The sequence below is a fragment of the Stegodyphus dumicola genome, chromosome 8, assembly GCF_044657685.1.
Source record: "Stegodyphus dumicola isolate Sdum_Otavi_A_Nest chromosome 8, ASM4465768v1".
Classification (NCBI taxonomy): domain Eukaryota; kingdom Metazoa; phylum Arthropoda; class Arachnida; order Araneae; family Eresidae; genus Stegodyphus; species Stegodyphus dumicola.
In genome coordinates, this window is record NC_140775.1 from 192,386,479 (window position 1) to 192,404,298 (window position 17,820).

The window sequence follows — 17,820 nt, forward strand, 5'->3', positions numbered from 1 at the left end:
TAACCGCATTTAAACAGCTTTTAAATTGTTGATAATTGTACAAATATTGCTTGCAGATTTACTAAAGGCATAAAAACCTTAATCGGAAGATAAGAAAAACATAATTCATTCATTTTTAAAGCAAAAAATGCACAATTTACAAACATGTAAGAATAAAGAAACTGAGATCACTGAGCCGGGTAACAGAATGGATATATACAGTGGATGGACAAAAATATGGAAACACCTTGTGAAATGCATGTTTGAAAAGAAAGATTGATTTTAATGAAATATGTAGGTGGCGCTGGCGTTTTGACTACTGACGCCACCTATATAACTTCGTAAATGTGATAAACAGTTCAGTTGTTGTCGGAGTACTGTTATGTGAGGTTGTCATTGCATTATGTCAGAGTTAACAGACTTCGAACGTGGGCAAATTGTTGGAGCACGTATGGTAGGTGCTTATGTAAGCAAGGTAGCCGAGGTGTTTAGTGTTTCAAGAGGTACTGTATCGAAGATTTATTCCGCATATTTGAAAAGCGGAAAAACATCATCTGCTAAATCACAGCGCGGACGAAAGTGTGTCCTGAGTGATCGTGACAGATGATCATTAAGGGCAATTGTGACGAAAAATAAGAAGAACACAGCTGCAAAAGTTACTGCTGAAATGAATGTTGTATTACCGAACTCTGTGAGTACCAAAACAATTAAAAGGGAGCTTCATAAACAGGGAATTGCTGGCCGTGCTGCAATTGAGAAGCCACTCATCAGTGATGCTAATGCCCGTAACAGGAAAAGGTGGTGTTTAAGTCATAAAGCCTGGACTATAGAGCAGTGGAAGCGAGTAATATGGTCTGACGAGTCTTCTTTCACATTGTTTCCCACTTCTGGCCGGGTTTAAGTTCGGAGAACGCCATCTCAAGCCTGCTTGTTGCCAAGAGTGAAACATGGCAGGGATTCTGTTATGGTTTGGGCAGCCATATCGTGGTTCTCTGCTAGCCCCATGATAACTGTGTCAGGGCACATGACTGCCAAGACTTATGTGAACATTTTGGCCGATCAAGTTCATCCCATGGTACAAACTTTGTTCCCCGATGGTGATGGTGTCTTCCAAGGCGACAAAGCCCCTGTTCACACAGCTCACACTGTCCAGGACTGGTTTTCTGAGCACGAGGATGAGTTGTCCCATCTTCTCTGGCCACCACAGTCACCAGACCTGAATATTATCGAACCTTTGTGGTCTACATTGGAACGGAAAGTGCATTCTCGTTATCCTCCGTCAACATCGTTATCTGAACTTGTCACCGTTTTGCAGGAAGAATGGTATAATATTCCCTTGGCAAACATACAGGAACTGTATTTATTCATTCCGAGAAGACTGCAAGCTGTTTTGGATGCCAACGGGTTTCCTACACCATATTAAGCAAAGAAACATGTTTTTTTCTAAAGGTGTTTCCATATTTTTGTCCAACCCCTGTATATAAATATGTTGTATGTATATATTTTTGGTGCGGCCAATTGCAACCAAAATACGAGGTGCACATCTACATGTTATAGTCTATGAGAGTTTTAAGTTTGTTTCGTAGTAGCTTACTCTTTTGGAGTTTTTTCAGCCATATCTGGGCATTTTCAGCTGTGTAAGGCAGGAAATCTAGGTCTTTGGTGATTTCGCACTCGAACATATAGTGACCGAACTGTTGAGCCGCATATGCATGAGTCAGTGTGATGCAATCCGAAGCGAAACAGATAGGCTGCAAAAGGGCCATGTGCCGTCAGGAAATATGTCAAGAAAAAATCCATGCAGCACAGTCAAAGTCTTGACAGAGTCTCCTTAATAACCACAGGTCACAAATACCTCTCTTCCGAAATAACTTTATAAATTCAGCTACAAATTTATTTAGTTTTTAATTAAATTTTAATATTTAGATAATAATTTAAAGATTTTTGGCTAGGCTTAGCGATAATAGAATGCTCCATGAGGATAGGCTTAGCGATAATAGAATACCGATTGGGTACAAATGCTGATAGTCACATAACAGGCGATACAGCAACTCAGCTGGTGGTAAAGTAAGCAAGCAATTTGCTAGAATTTACGTTAAATAATGAACTATGGAAAACACATCCGTTCAAAGGCTTGCAGTTGAATCTGTAATGAACTACCAGAGGTTTTCAATTTTACCTGTTTGGCGTTCCTTGGTCGCTTAATATCTGAATTAGTTATTATTACTTAGATAATGATGATGTCATATATTCTAAAAGCAAGAGTATGACTACATACTTTAAATACCTAATAATATGTTTGAAATCTACTTTAATTTAAAACGAATTTTTATTTGTGAAACTGGTTAAAAAGCGTGGAATATTTTTATGCCATTCTTTAACGTAGCTTGCGCCCATTTAAATCTTACCGAAAATGATATCAGCTCATTCATAACAAAATTCTCTTCGGTCGTGTTAAAAACGAAATGGCAAAAAAATTGCCTTCTTCCAAACTAAAAAGAAAGCATATATCTCGCAGATGTTTGAGGTGGCGTAGAAAGAAAAGGAAGCAGCAAATATTTTTCTTATTAATTATATAACAGAATTTTCCTATTAATTTCCTACTAAGAAATACAAGACTTTCAGAATGTTAGCCAATGGCGGGAGTTTGAGTTAATTAGATCGAAAACCTTCTGCTGTTTGCGCTGATAATAGAATTTAATTTTTCAGATTTTACTGAGTTAATTATGTACTCCAACTTCAACTGAGATTTCATCTCACTCTTTCGAATGCAACCAGTTTTTTATCCCAATAAATGATTTTGAACCGAAATATCTCTACTATTGCATTTTATATTTAGCCCAAAGGAACGTTAGCATTTTGCGTCGACGATCTTTTGGTTAGACTATAAGGTATTTCTTCCACTTTCCCAACGTCCTTCGTGGTGTAACGGTAGCACGCTGTGCCGGTATTCCAGAGGTTCGTGGTTCGATTCCCGGCGAAGGCGTTTGCTATATTTCATCTTTTCTGCTTCTAATTAACCTAATGACTCTATAAGTGGCGCCCGAACTAAAAGGGTTGTGGATGATGAGTCTCCGCCCCCATATTATTTTAACTGCATGAAAAAAAGTTAGTTGCAGTTTTTTTTTAAACATGTAGATTTGTAGTATGTTTGATTGGTAAATATTCTAACTGTAATGAAAAATTAGTTGCAGCATTTGAAACATGTGTATTTTTATGGTATGATGATTGGTATATAATATGTGCTGAATAATTATGTATTTTATGTCTATTTTAATTGGGAATTAGTTCCTGTTTTCAATCAGACGTTTTATTTTAGAATATGTGCTTTATATTGTTGGAATACCAGTCAATTTGTATTGACTGGAACTGTTTAACAAATTTGTAGTTTTGCACAATTTAGAATTGTATTGAAAAATTTAAGAATTAGTTTCCTTCAATTTTTTTTATCATCTGGGAGCCAAGTCATTATTTACAAAACATTTGCTTCTGTGGATAATAGTAAAATAGTGTACATATTACAATGAACTTCCCAATTGCAATTTCGTGATTGACCTGTGGATAATTGCGACACAGCGGTGTGCAAATTGCTATGGACACACTTATGAGGTGTGCAAACTGTTAAGGACACGAAGTTATGATGTATCGAAGTGGACAAGTAGTATTTACTTGAACGATGAACTTAACAAAAGTGAACATAGAATAGCCTACACAACATCATATACTTTGGGCTATGGAACTATCAACTGCCTGAACTGATGTGACTGGCTTACTCTGTGGTTAACTGCAAAATTAATACGGACACACATCATTAGGTGTGTAACTGGTAAGAACATGAAGTTATGACGTATCGAAGAAGACATAGGTTTAAAAACTGGTTAATATATAAGTTCCACTCTCCACAACATAGATCCTATCCATGTGATGTGACTGGCTTACTCTGTGGATAACTGCAGAAATAATACGGACACACATCATTAGGTGTGTAACTGATAAGAACATGAAGTTATGATGTATTGTAGAAGACATAGGTTTAAAAACTGGTTAATATATAAGTTCCACTCTCTACAACATAGATCCTATCCATGTGATGTGACTGGCTTACTCTGTGGATAACTGCAAAAATAATACGGACACACATCATTAGGTGTGTAACTGATAAGAACATGAAGTTATGATGTATTGAAGAAGACATAGGTTTAAAAACTGGTTAATATATAAGTTCCACTCTCCACAACATAGATCCTATCCATGACAATGTAATTATTAATTGATCGTATATTTATTTTTCGTATGGATTTATTACGTAACAATTATTGTATGGATGACATTGTCAATTTAGCATTGTAATATTACTATCATTGATTCTGTGAATGCCGCTGGCGGTGGATGGTAGATTCTTTTCCGTCGCATGGACATATAACTCTGATTGGTGTAGAACCTTAGATCGGAGGTGCATGCGACTGCGTATCAGTCTCCGCCCCCAGGATTTGGCGACTAAGTCCCCTAAAACCCTAGTCGCCCTTTAAAAAGGGGAGTATATAAGGTATTTCTCCCACTTTCCTAGCGTCCTTCGTGGTGTAGTGGTTCTGCACGCTGGGCCGGTATTCCAGAGGTCCGTGGTTCGATTCCCGACGAAGGCGTTTGCTATTTTTCAGCTTTTCTGCTTCCAATTAACCTAATGACTCTCCAAGAGGATACATAGATTAGTATGAATCTAACCGTACATTAAATCATATACGAACTAATCTATGTATGGTTTAGATTCATACTAATCTATGTATGAAAGGAATAGATATTTTTATACAGATTTGGTGGAAATGTTTCGTACTATCAGCAAAATCAAACAGGACTGGACATTTTAATTTCAAGTCTTCAGTTTTATTGGATGTCATTGTAAAATCTATTTCGACAGTAAATTTGGGAATTAAGATGAATTTGAATCCATCGAATGTTTTGCGGCATTCTTATTTGTAGACGAATTACTTACCAATTACCGCTTTCTTTGCATCAACCATGAATTTAATTTGGGGCATTTGCTTACACTCCAACCAAATAGTAACCACAATAAAAACAATTTAGGGTTTCGTCTTCGTAAATGAGTATAGTTTTACTGAAACTGTTGGAACATGATTTGGGTCAAAGCTCTCAGGTACTTTAATTCTCCTTTCCACACGCCAGTATACTTACTCATTACCTCCTCTTAATAAAACTGTTCTGCAGTGATATGCTACAATGTGATTCCTTCCTCTTGTTAATGGATATAAGATGAGGTTGCTTAAATGAAAGGAAAAGTCAGGAGTGTGGTTTCTGAGTTTTGTAGTTCAATTGTATAGTTAAATAGTCCGTCTTTTTAAATATTCTCAATGCTTTGGGTGCTTTAAAAACATATGCATGGTTTAACTATCCAAACCTTTTACGTTTTGTTCTGATTATTTTCATTACATTGAATTCCACAGAATACCTGTATGACGGTGTCCACCGATAGCATCGCGGCAAAAACATAGCGGACGAAAACGTCGCGGAGAAAACAACGCAAGGCGAAAACGTCGTGCTACAAAACATCGTGGGAGAAAACATCGCAAAGAGAAAACATCGCAGTTCTAAAACATCGTGGTACAAGACATCGTCGTCGAAAATAAAGCGGTTCAAAAACTTCGCAGTTTAAAAACATCGTCGTCGAAAATATCGTGGTAAAAAATAAAGTATCTGCAAATCATCGCGTGACGATAACGTCGCAGACATGCTTTTTTCAGGCTTCAATAACTGTAAATGGAGATTCCCCTAATGATTTGTGAGCGCAAGGTGTAAGGGAGGATAATTTTTACTTTCATATTTTTTATTAACTATTAAATTTTTGCAGAGAAAATAAAAAGGAAACTTAAGCATAGAAAATTAATGCAACTTATAGCGCTTAATAGAATTTTCAACCGACATAATTAACTAACAAAGACCATTAATAGATCATTTTTTTATAAATTTTTTACAGGTAATTTTTCATAAAATGTATGATCTATTAAGTTGCATTTAATTTTCTATGCTTAAGTTTCCTTCTTACTTTTTCAGCAAAAATTTATTAGTTAATAAAAAATGTGAAAGTAAAAATTATTCTTCTTTACATCTTGCGCTCACAAATCATTATGGGAATATCCATTTAGAGTTATTAAAGCCTGAAAAAAGCATGTCTGCGATGATTTGTAGATACTTTATTTTTTACCGCGATATTTTCGACGACGATGTTTTTAAACTGCGAAGTTTTTGACCCGTTTTTTTTTTTTTTTTTTTTTTTTTTTTTTTTTCCCTCGACGACGATGTTTTGAAGCACGATGTTTTAGAACTGCGATGTTTTCTTCCACGATGTTTTCTAGCACGACGTTTTCGCCCTGCGTTGTTTTCTCCGCAACGTTTCCGTCCGCGATGTTTTTGCCGCGATGTTTTCGGCTGTAACTCTGTATGCCACTGTACTGATAATGTAATCTTTGAGTTCTTTTCCATGAAATATGTGAAATTAGGGATATGTATATCTTGCACAAAAGAATGGAACAATTCTATATCTGCCGTTCTACTGGTTTTCCATATCTCAAAAGTGCGACTTAGGATGTATATTAAATTTATATATAGCATCATTCTAACATAGGTTTTTTGACACAAAATCGGACATTTTTTTAAATGAATGCCAATTTTTTTTTCCATATTTCGATTCTACGACTCCAATTATGCCAAACTGCCAAGTTTTGTAAAAATCGCACGAGTATTTCTTAAAAAATTAGCTCTCAAAATTTTAGCTCGTCAATATTAATTGAATTTCGTATATATTTACTAATCTCTTCTTTTTTATTAAACTTACATGGTTCCTTCTTCCAAAATTCGAAATTTAGGCTTAATTCAAATATAATTCGCACGTTTTTTATGATGTTTTTTAAAAATTTCTATTTTTAAATATTTTTTATAAATTTTTCAAAACCGTTTTTGTATTGTAACCTATAGCATTTTTAACATCGTCTTAAAGTAGATGTATTTATAGGCACACCTGCAAAAATTTAGAGTTTTTTATTCCAACTTTTCTAAGATAAACGTGAATTTACATATTGGAGCGTTTTGAAATTTGGCATCTTGTTTTTGAGCGATAATGACTCCTAATGTGGTTTACGCACTTAATCATTTGAAAGTATGAACGATGACTTTTTTTCCGATTGTTTGCAATGGAAAAGAAAAGTAAAAAAGGTTGCTATAAATTTAGAAGTCAGCAAAGTAAATTATTCTTGGCGAAAACTTAAAAGAAATGCGCCAAGATAAATTTTTGAATTTCTCCGTAAATTTCGCACCAAATTTTACAACATTTAATATGTAGGTATAATTTCAGTCATAAATCTAAATAGGGAAAAAAATTGGCATGTCATTTGAGAAAAAGTTGGATTTTGTATCAAAATACCTATGTTAGAATGATATTATATATAAATCTAATATATATATATATATATATATATATATATATATATCTTGATTCGAGCTTTCAAGACATGAAAAACGCAAGTTGAATTTCCTCAATTGCCCCAGGAGAACGGGAGATATAGAACTGCCCCCTTTTTTTTCGCAGTGTACTTTTTTTCCGCTCGTGCAGAATGAAAAAGAGGGAATGGGAAATAGGTTATTAAAAATTACGAAGTTTGCCAAGAGCATAATTTGAGTACTAGAACCGAAAGGTGGAACAGAAAATCCGTATGTCAATTGAAAGAAAGTCCGATTTTGTGTAAGATAAGTATGTTAGAACAATGCTATATATGTGTCTAATATGTATCCTATGTCGCGCTTTGCGACGTGAAAAATGCAATATAAATTTCGCCAATCGGCGGAATAGAACGGGAGATATAGAACTGATCCTCCCTTTTTTTTTCTGTACACAGTGTACATACATCAAATAATTATACCCATATTCTCAAATCTTAATTCTAATCTCTAATCTAAGTACATGTTGTTATGCTGTTCTCTTAAAATCTATCCTCAACGTACAAATTTCTTATAAACGGATGGCACGTCTAAACCCATAATATAATGGACTAAACTACTATTTCTGTCTGTCTTCATCTGAGACAGATAGGAAGAGCCATTTGCGTAAGAGCTTTCGCAATTTTACTATGCCTACTTTTAACCCTTTGCGGCACAGTGTGTCCGATCTGGACACACCTAAAACTTCCCGTCTGTACGCACAGAAAAATTGAATGAAAAAGAATGTATAGATTACTATAGGTTACTCTGAACCTTCTTTATTTACAGTAGATGGCAGCTCAAAACAAACCAGTCCATATGTTTTAGGCATGTTTAGTTTTTTAAGACCCTCATTTTTTAAAGAAATCTTCCAGATTTTTTTTAGGATATAAAAGGAATTGTTTGAAAAGAAATTTCTGTGTTATTTTTTTGGCTGTATGCTAATCTCCTTATTCTATATTAGTTTTAAATTTTTACCTTGAAATCTTGCTTATTATCAAACGGCGAACCTTAGGTGTGCCCAGACCGGGCTCACCGATCATCTAGGACAACTGAGAGTCTGTATTCGTTGTTTCTCCGCATCTCATCGGTCAGTTCATTGACAACAATGCTCGTTTCAGCAATCTTTTCGAAGCTCTATTCAATCAATGTGCCCTCTTTGGGCATACCCACATAATTAAAACGATAAGTGCTATCTTCACAAAATTTGACTTGTGTACGCCTCTAGGCCTAATTAGACTGCCTATTTTTTTTTTGTTTGTTTTATCAAAACCCCAACTTTAAAAGGTAACGCGCCGGAAAGGGTTAAAAAGTTAGTTTCTTTTTTTAAAACCTCTTTCATAAAAACAGCCCTCCCGAGAAGATGGCTCTCATGTTCTATTCTTTCTTCTGCTACATCTCTCTACATAACTTACGGAAACAATATCAAAAGAACATTCTGTTGTCTGTTTATTTATTCTTTTTAGTTTCTTTACGAGAAAATCACAGGATCCTTTACGAATCGCGTTAAATCTGGTAACTTTCACAAAAACATTTTTAAAGTTCAGTTCACAAGAGAATATATTTCCAATTAGCTTACCACTAAATGTGTTTAACAGTATCGTAAAATATTTACTGCAGCTGTTTCAGATGCAGTAAACCAATCTGATAGATACCACTCATATATATTTCATGCTATTTGCTACTGAAATTGGTTAACGGTAGCACAGTTGCTTCATTTTCTGTGTGAAGAGTTATGAGATGCGCGGTTAAAATTTAATTGTAACTCACAACGAAATGTGAACATTCAAAGAATATTTAATGTCCACATTTTAAAGAGTTTACTGAAAGCAAACGATCGCATGGAAGCTCTAGAACGAAATGCATTTAACATATACGAAATTTAACGTAACGAAATGCATCGAAATATAAATATTTAGAATCTTATTTATGAAACACAGCAAAATAATTTAAGAATTCACCCAGAAGAGCAAACGATTCGTACCATTTGAGATATTTTAATATATGTAAACGTTTTATTCACATAATGCTTATCTTTGGGTTAGATCTGAAATATTTATGACATTTATGATTACTTAGCATTGAGTTAATAACATTTCATGATTTAAATAAATATTTTTACTATGTGCTGAGCAATTGATTAAAAAATTCAAATAAAAGAATTTGAATAATTAAAAATTTCGTAAACCATCAAGAACAACGATATGAATTATTAATATTGTACAATGTAAACTTAATAAGGTAAGAAATTTTGCAAATTAAAAACTGTTTTTTTTACCTACAGAATGCTGTGATTTAATTAGGATTCTAGTAAGTAGTATATACTTCCAAACATTTTTAATTAAAGATATCTATATTTGTTTTAGTCATACATTAATTACCACTTATTCGGAATTCATCGTACCATTCTTCGGATAATTTTTTTTAAATTTTTTTGTGACTCTCAAGTAAGGCTTTTTCTATTGATCACAGGTATTTTGCATTTGACATTTTTCAAATTTCGTTTATACAAAAATTCATTTTGTCAAAACTGCGAAAATTTTAAAAGGCATACTTTTACATCTGCGCTGTTTAAGAAACTTAATTACAAAATTCTTTACTCAGGTTGTTCGCCCATATTTAGGCGATTTTGCTTTGATGTAAAAAAAAATCTTCTGCTTGAATTTTTTTAATTGCAGCTATACTTTTTAAATGTATAAATTCTCGTCTGCTGTTCGGTGGTTTTGTTTCATGCAAAATATAGCTTTTAAAGACGCTGTAAGGATTATGTTAATTTTATTAACAGTTTGAGTTAAACTTCTTTCCTGTCAAATTTTTAACTTACTATTTCCGGTCGAACTTCTGAATATATGATGAGGAGGAGCGGTATTTAAACCGCGAATTTCTTCGGTTTTAGGGAGAGAGTTAGAAGGTAATCTGCCTGCACGCGTCCGCCTTTTTATTCTTTTACCTCGTAAGCTATTATTACGCTTGGCCGCACTTAGGCCCTTGATAGCTTCGCAGTCAATTAACGTTAAGAGGCCAACTCTGTTAGAATCTTGATAGCTTCGGCTATATCTCTTTAGCTTAGATTAGTTTTGGTTTACTTCTTAGCCTCTTAAGTTTAAGCCAATGTCGACTTTTATTGTACACTCCAAGATGGAGGTCTGTTAAATGTTATCTGAATAATAAAGGTTTATTTACCCTTTCATCTTGTTTTTTCTTGTCACATTAACTCAACCGATTATTCACTTATCGGTTCTTAAGATTCTTCACGTTCAACAGTAACTTAGAATTTACAAAATGAGGAACTCTAAACCGCAATGGATGAAAGGCTGTGTGTGTGTTCTTTCCGAATAAAATTATTCATATCTAGTTATTAAAAAACTCTGTGAAAACCGTGGTTTTGCTGTATCTAAAGCTACGATAGGTAATGTTGTCAACAACAAAGTAAACAAAAGTCAAAATTTAGCTTCAAGTAGAAAAATTGTTCTAAATAGGTAGGAGAAAAACGGAATGTTTCTAATGTTTCAAAAGTAAGATGTTTAATGTTAAAAGCAAGTCCGCCAAATCAAAGAACAGTTGCAAAGTCATTAAAATGTTCAGTGTTAATTGCAAACAAAGTGATTAATGCTAATTTAATCTTTAAAAAGGTGGAAAAAACGTCATGTGCATTGTTTTTCTCAGCCGACATATCGCAGAAGGCGCTGCAGAATTCTTAATGAGAAATTCAGGATGAGGAGGAGCACCAGATACTGTATCTTAGCAAAAGGTTTACTAAAGCGGAGCGAAATTATAGCACCATTGAAAGAGAACTAGCGGCCATTATTTATGAACTGAAGAAACTAAATCACTACTTAGACGGACAAAAATTCAAGGTCCAGACGGATGATAATCCGTTGACTTTTTTCAACAAAATGATGGGGTCAAATTCTGTTTTGACTCGCTGGGCATTGTGTCTCCTACAGTACAACTTTGAAATTGTTCTTAGGCCAGGCAAATTACACGTCAATGCATATGGCTTGAGTCGTGCCCTAGTCTAGTGACTGAATATCACTAGAGGATAGAATGTAAGGTAAAAATTGGTGAAAACGATTGTTGTAGCGTTTTGGAATTATATTTGTGTAGATTCAAAATTTAAATCTTTTTGTTGTATTTTTGCGTTTATTAGTCTAAAGGGGTTTTGTCCCTGAAGGACTATTGTTTTCGTTTTGCGATTTTGCGTCGGACTCATAAACGTCGGTTCACTTTTTAAACTGTTGCCACAAAATGTTAGAGTCCTGCATTATATTTGAAGAAATTAAATAATGAAAAATCTGCATAAATGTATGTATATTTCTCGTATTGTGATAAAACAACGGTACATAGAGTCATCGAATTTTGAATAACGTAATCCTCCAACGAATATGAGCATGTGGAAGACCAAATTTGAAATTTGAAATTTGTTTTATGATCGATTTCCTATTTTTTAAAACTTTGACGAATTTTTGATTAACAAACTCAAGGATTTCAAAGCGAGCAATGGCAACGTTGTGCAGAAAAAACATTTTTATCTCCAGCGCGTGAGTCTCTGTATCGGAAATTCTAAAGATATGCTCGTTTTAAAACTATTTTGCGATATTGCTGTTGAACTGGATCTTATGGTTTAAGTGCGAGGAACATGATATTTAATAAAGAAAGGTAACACACAAAATGTTAAAAAACGCCCCTTTGGACGTAATTTAAAATTTGAAACATTTCAGATTTTGTTTTATTTTTTTTATTATTATTTAACTTCCGAATACGTTTTCAATAGTTGTAAAGTTAAATTAATTGTTTTAAAAATAATATTAATATGTTGGCATTGTTTCAAATGCAGACTCGAGAGCCACAGACATGTTGAAATTTGTTTGAAAAAATACGTAGGTTTTTTCTCTTGTTGATTGTATGTAGCCATTTTTTTGGCGTTCAATAAAACTTTTCATGCGATGTTTCATCATTAGCGTTTTCATTGGAGTTCAACACCACACCTTTGAAGCATTAACACCACACCACAATGTGTGAACAGCCTTCGCACTTTTTTCGGATGTAAAGATTTTCTATAACAAATTTTAATAATATTCGATTACCCCTTTTTTTTTTTTTTTTTTTTTTTTTTTTTTTTTTTTTTTTTGAGAAAAATATGATTGATCCTTTATTTTTTCATCTTTTAAGTTAATTTACCTTTTCATTTTATATATGTTAAAATAATATCTCATAAGACGACATTTTTATGCTTCTTCATCTGAAAGCTACACAAGTTATATAAGGTGTCCTAATATCTAAGAATTATACTAAAGTCATTTATTACTGACTCCTTAATTTTATTATTTACTCCCCAATTAATAGAAAAGATAGCAAATAAATTTCTTATCTCGGATTATGGTAGTTCGGTCATTTAATTATCATTTTTGTAAACCATGACCGACATATAATGTCTTCAAAACGTGTTCCCACACTTACGAGTTTCAATTAAATATTGCTTTATTCATTAATAAAAATTAATATTTGAGAATGAGAATTTTTAATAATATATATATGTAAAAATAAAATTCCATAGTCAAGAATACACTTAAAATTCTAACTGTAAGTTCTTTTCATTTTTAATGGCGACGTTCTCTTATTTGAAAGTACGTGGAATGAAATTCACAGCCCCGTAGTCAAGTTGTTTTCCTCGCCTTTTCTACACGTACAGTTATAGAATGTTCTGGAAATATTTAAAGCGAACTAGATTGGCTGAAGAGGCTGACGTCATTTCTTGGAAGCTCCGCCTTTCCAGAGGCTATAAAAAGACTCGCAAAAGAATATCGGGGCTTTTTCATGTCACGATGCAGTAAACTTCATACAAAAAGTTATTAGTAATTCTTTTTCATTTACCCCGGATATCTGATTTTGTAACTGCTATTTCTCCTGAATAATAATAAATGGATCCTGTTTTTTTTTAAACTTATCGTCTGATAATTTAAGCTACGACTGGTACATCACATATCTATATATAAATTTCTCTTAGCGTTAATTATTTTATGAAAATACTAAGATTTGGGGGGGGGGAATTAATAATCGAAATATAACAGAAAAGTGACCTCACAAAAGCCTTCGTACACTTTACAGAAATCTGCACATATTAGTAAATATTGTAGTGTATCTTCTAGTAAGTATTTTGTAGGATATCTTGCAATATTTATGGCAACTTTTAAACGGCTGGGGATAGAGTTCACAGGATTTGTTTTTTGGTAATATCTACCAAAATGTTCCTCCATTCTTTCATCATTCACTGTTTCTGTTTTTAGTTCGGTTTTCGTTTTAATGTTGCGTCTTCGTATTCTACCTCTAAATTCTCTCCAGATGTGTTCTATTGGGTTTAAATATGGTAGAGATTGGTGGTTTCAGAACTAGTGGACAATTAAAGGTGCACATGAGGCGAACATTGAAGGCCGTGTGCTTACGATCCTTATCTTGATAAAAAAAAAATAAAGTTGTTTCCAATACCCAAATTTTACCAGCTGCGACAAATTAGTTATCGAAACCCTATTAACTGTCAGTTCGCTTAGAAATATAGGAATTGATATCCGCTTTGCTTATGTGCGTGTTCATCACGGTTTCTGTGGAAATGAAAGAGAAGATTTCTTAGCTGAAGATGCCTTAAATTTACCTATTGATATCAACATTAACATTCCAAAGAGCTATTGTAAGTCCTTTCATTATACGAAGCTTTTAACTAAGTGGAATGAGGAATATATTTAATCTTGTAATGCTGAAGACACCAAAAAGATCTTTCCTTCTATTTACCATAGACTACATTCCGAGTCTTTCCTCTCTATAAATTTTCTCAGTTTCTCAGTTTTTATCTGGTTACGTAAATTTGCAAGTTACCCATTTCGTTTTAATCTAAGGTCAAACAATTTATGTGAATGTTCAAAAAGAGTACTTCAAGATGTGGAACATTTGATTTTCTCAGGCCCTACATTTGATGGCCCTAGATTATGCTTGCAGAACGATTCGAAAATGTTCGGAGTGACTTGGTCAGTGAACTTATCTGTTTTAGTGAAGTACAGACTGCTGTTCTCTGCTTTTGTTCGTTTTATTTATGCATGTAACTTTTAATGTTTAAGTTATACTTCTGTAAGCCACGTGTTGTACATATGTGGTTCACGCGGAGACGTATGTTTTCAAATAATAAAACTCCAATGCAGCATTGTAGAATGGGATAAATTTACTAATTTAGCGATATTCCGGGCCGATTTTTCCACCCTTTAGAAAAATTTATCAATTTTCGAATGCTACTCGTTGTTTCCTTACGACTACGAGGCATTTTTAAATATTAGATGAAATATAACGAAGTAAACAAGCAAAGAATAAATTCAAACGATTTTTTAAACATCACCAAAATGCAAAAATAAAAAAAAGTGGTAGATGCTAAGTTTATTTATGAAATTTTACGAAAATGAGCTTCGATGTACGATCACTTTTGTGGAATGTCTTATCTATACATCCTTACATTTTCAATTTTTGAAAATTAAAGTGAGTCAATGAAATAATCAAAAGCTCGGTTTTATTCAAAATCACATGACGTTGAAATTAATAAATATTGGGCTTAATATTCGAATTCCAATCCGGGCTATAGCGCTTTTGCTACAAATTCTTAAGTATGACCATTTTTGAAAGCGGCTCTCATAAACATGTTAAGTCGTCATATAAACAAATATTTATCTTCTTTGGAAAAGTTTTAGGAAAATTATTTATTCGCAAATATATTGCATGAAGTTTTTCCTAATTACTTACCACATTTTTAGCTCATTATTCTAATTTTAAAGAGATATTAATATAATATTTACATTTTTATAACTGACAGTCTATATAAAATGTACAGGTTTACAGTCCTTTTGAAATCAAAATTCGAGAATTTCTTTAGGTTAGATTTATTTATTTATTATTATTATTCTTATCGAAGAACATAGAGAGATAGCTTAGTTAGTAAAAATACAATACCTTTTATCAACGTTAAAGAATTTTGTTAATTATCAAAGCTAATTAAATTGTTAATAGTTTTGGTAATTATGCAGAAAACATTATTGTCTTATATCTGTCAAGTTATTCATGTTTGTTATAAAAAATATTTTTACTTAATACTCTGTAAACTGTATTAAATACATATTTGTATCTTGCCCGCCTTCTGAAAGAATTAACAACGCATACTTCTACAAACATGGAGAAATTTCATTGAACTGATATAGAATTGAACCGCATCTAATATTCTGCCATAGGTTTTAAAATTTTATAAAAATATGCATCATGTTCCAGAGATGAGATGTGATTTGGATCGGAATTGAACCCCGCCGAAGATAGAACGTATAAAGTACTTATAAAATGCGAGTGGAGACTCAAAATTAAAATAGTTTAAATTGAATACTAATTTGAAAATGATATAAAAACATTCAGTGACCTTCATTGGACATTTGCCTTATGTACTAAAAGTCTGTTGCCGCTACTTTGATTTATATATTCACGTTTTTCGTATTTTAAATTGAAGTATCCTAAGATCTTATTCATAAATCAGAAGTAAAAATAATCCTGTCTGTTGCCACGACTAAAATATAAATTAAAACCTGTTGCCACGACTTTGATTTAGATAATCAGATTTTTCATACTTTAATTTCAGTTTTTCTAAGATCTTAACTCGTAAATCTCAAGTTCAAAGTTCAAAGCTCAAATCTTGCTTTTAAGCAAGAAGAAAGGAGATAAGGAATTTGGGCGAACTAATATAGAATTGAACCGCATCTAATATTCTGCCATAGATTTTAAAATTTTGTAAGAATATGTATCATGTTCCAGAGGTAAGATGTAATTTGGATCGGAATTGTACCGCGCCAAAGATAGAACATATAAAGTACTTATAAAATGCGAGGGAGGCACAAATTTAAAATGGATTAAGTAAGTCAAGTAAAAATAAGTCAAGTCAAATCAAATCAAGTCTGCTGCCACGCCGTTGATTTAGATATTCGTTGATTTAGATATTTTTTTCATATTTTAAATTCAAATGCTCTAAGATCTTATTCATAAATCTTGAATGAAAATAATCAATAAAGTAATCAAATCATAATCATGGAATCATTTCAAAAGTTTAAATTACATTGCAAATGGCAAGACTCCTATTTTCACGAAATTTTAAAACTCATATAAGTAAGTAACTTCTGTGAAAGAAGAAATTGTGAGAATTCTTTAAAGCTTTTCTCAGTTAAATTTCTTTATTTTCGTGAGGGTAGTGGCAGTTAATCCAGAAGTTAATTTTGATGTCCGTGTTTTAATATATTTTTAATTTCTTGAACCTTATTCCAAACGTTTATAATTCAATTTGATATTGAAGCAAAACATTAAAGCATTAAAAATTCAGACACAGACGACCAGTTTTTCATCGAATAATATCCGTAAATGCTGACGATTATAATTTATTAGTGTTAAAAAATAAAACAAGTAATTTTTAAAAAGGATTTTTTTTAATTTTCTTTTTTTTAATGAAAATTTGCAACAGTAGTAAGATAGCCTATATAGTTTTGAAGACATTTAAATTTTCCAAAAGATTAGTAATATTAATTTTTTCACGTTTTTGCTTTTAATTCAATAAAAGCAACATCTATAATACAAAAACTCAAGATGCGCCTCAATAAATTATTATATTGTTTACTATATATCACTAAACATAACAAATGAAATATGAGTTGTTGAACGATCTTTAAATATTTTGTAAAAAAGATTTTTGTGAAGAGTTTTCCAAAATGTGCTTGTCCGGTTAAGTTTATAAATTTATTTATCGAAATTTTTCAACCATCGCTAAAGCTTTATACCGCTAAGATTGTATTTTATTACATATATCGTCAAAATTTGGAGGGGGGAAAAATCTTACCTCTTACGGTTGAGTGAAGAATTCTTTAAAAGTTAGTTGAGACGCGACAAGTTCTTGGAACAAGGCGGATTCAGGCAAAGTCGTTGAATGGTCGGATCGTTTGCTCAAAATCAACTTTTATCCGACGCGCACGCAGTGAATTAGCATAGATCCACTGACGTCATACGCTGTTACAAGACCGCCTATTGGTTATCTCTTGTGCGTCCGCGCTGTTTCTTATTTCCTGGCGCGTAGGTTGTGGAATTTTCCCTCCCTTAAAATATATCTCCTGTTTTTATTTCAATCTCTCCTTAATCCTTGAATGGGTGGTTCTTTAAACAAGAAATGCCTATTGGAATGGAAAATTTTGTTTTACGCACTTTGCTATTTTTCTAAACATTCCAGCATTTATTTATACTAAAACCTACTCAAATGTTATGACTCCTCTATAATTAACCGCATCGTTTTGCAATGTGGCG

General features: G+C 32.9%; 1 protein-coding gene across 1 annotated transcript in view; it reads right to left on the bottom strand.

The window, feature by feature from the left end:
• The window catches only part of LOC118205105 (uncharacterized), a 366,244-nt gene extending 348,736 nt beyond the window's left edge, over positions 1 to 17,508 (bottom strand). Inside the window, exon 1 of the mRNA XM_085822858.1 lies at positions 17,363 to 17,508. The gene's annotated coding sequence lies outside the window, so the exon portion shown is untranslated. The remainder of the gene's footprint in view (positions 1 to 17,362) is intronic.
• Positions 17,509 to 17,820: the final 312 nt, after the last annotated feature.